This window comes from Belonocnema kinseyi, chromosome 6 (genome assembly GCF_010883055.1).
Source record: "Belonocnema kinseyi isolate 2016_QV_RU_SX_M_011 chromosome 6, B_treatae_v1, whole genome shotgun sequence".
Classification (NCBI taxonomy): Eukaryota; Metazoa; Arthropoda; class Insecta; order Hymenoptera; family Cynipidae; genus Belonocnema; species Belonocnema kinseyi.
The window spans coordinates 32,933,769-32,935,586 of record NC_046662.1 but is presented as its reverse complement, the minus strand read 5'-3'; the positions used below and the strand labels follow the sequence as shown (position 1 = coordinate 32,935,586).

The 1,818-nt window shown below is 25.1% G+C and overlaps 1 protein-coding gene across 1 annotated transcript in view; it reads right to left on the bottom strand.

Annotated features, from left to right (window-relative positions):
- The window catches only part of LOC117175323 (ATP-dependent 6-phosphofructokinase), a 52,517-nt gene that overhangs the window by 15,809 nt on the left and 34,890 nt on the right, over nt 1-1,818 (bottom strand). The window lies entirely within an intron of this gene.

Here is a 1,818-nt window from a genome sequence, read left to right as displayed (position 1 = left end):
TACATTGGTAAATTATTATAAACTAAATCCAGTCAGTGCAAATTGATGTGCTCAGCTTTCATGTGCTCGTGAAATTCTATAAACTACAGAAAAATCTATTCTAGGCGTAACCGTGCTAAATAGCCATTTCCAATATGCAATTGTGTGTATCCACAGCGAAAAAACTAATAAGAATTAATGAAGAATTAACAGGATGTCTAGTGAAGAGGCAATTTTAAATTCCCGGGGTTTTCCTTATATCATTTTCAATGCTCTAAATTTAAGAACCAATCAATGAATTAAATTTTTTTTTAATTATATCATTTTAAGAAATTGTGAGCTAGGTACAGTAAGAATTCAACGATTGCATTTTTTTATAAACTGAATACTTTAAATTAAAAGTTGAATTATTTTTATTTTTAATAGTTTAAAAATCCTTCAATTATTTCGCAATTATATTTCAAAATCTAGAAACGTGTTTTAAAACGATTCGAATTTTTCTTAATATTTCTCCTCAATATCTTGTTAAAATCCTGCCAAATTAAAGAAATTTTCATAAAATCTTCCACGTTCGTTTGTTGATAATTTTGCAAATCTTTCTTATTATTCTCATAAAATTAATTTTTCAAAACAACAAATCATTTTTAATTTTCCTAAAAAATGTTTCTTATTTTTCTAAAGCTTTTCAAAATTCTTAAAAAGCTTCTAAATTTTTGGTTCGAAATCTGCCAAAATCTATATTTAGTTTTGAATTAGGCCGTGGGCTATTCACAATGAAGTTTTGGTACGAACAGAAGGATTTTGTCGGTAAATGTAGAGACTTCTTTTAAATTATTTGAAATCATCTCGAAATTAAATTAATTTTTAATTATTTCAAAACTTCTAAATATCTCCTCAACTTACTCAAACACTTTGTAAGAATAAAAGGTGTTCAATTGTTATTTATACATCAAAATTCAACAATTTGATTCATAAATTAAAATTTCTAGAACAATTAAAATCGGAATGTTCAAAGTTTAGTTTCTGAACTAAACAATTTCAAATTGAATGGCTTAAAAATGGAATATTTTAGACTAAAACAGTATTTTTAATTTGATTAAAACTTTTAACTATGAATATATTATTTTGCAGTTATTTTAAAATTGAAAATAATTTTCAAAGTTTCAATTGGGCGTTTACACTTGTTTAACTAATAAGACATTGAAATTGAAACAGTTCAATTAGTAAAATAAATTATTATTCACTTTTTAAATTTTAAAGTACAGTTCAATTTTAAAAATCATTAATTAGTTTACATTACACAGTTGATCCACTAAAAATTCGTTTACACAAAATCTTCGATTTCTAACGCTTTTATTCTTTAATTGTTCAAGTCTTTAAAACTGAATTTTTAAATTCTTTAAATTAAAATGTATACTTAAAAATTGAACTCTAGAATTTAAGATTTGTAAAGTCAAAGATTTTGTAAATACGCATTTTGAACTGAATGCTATCATAATTGAACAAGATAAGAATTCAACTGGTTATTTAAAGAAACTATTTAAATCAAAGTTGGACATATTTTTTGTATCTAAATGTAGGTAAAATTCCCGGTCAAAAAATAAATTCACTGTCATTTCCCGGTTTTTCCAGTTTTTTCTTTAATCAGATTTTCATATTTCTGATTCTCAACTAAACAATAACAGGGTGGCCGTTTTAATCGAAGAAAAAAATTCCCGTCCTATGAAATTAAAAAATCATACTACGAGGGTGGATTGATAAGTTTCCGGCCTGACCAAGAAAAACAACGTTTTTAAGAATTTTTTTTTTTATTTCTCAACATAATCTCCTCCAAGGCTG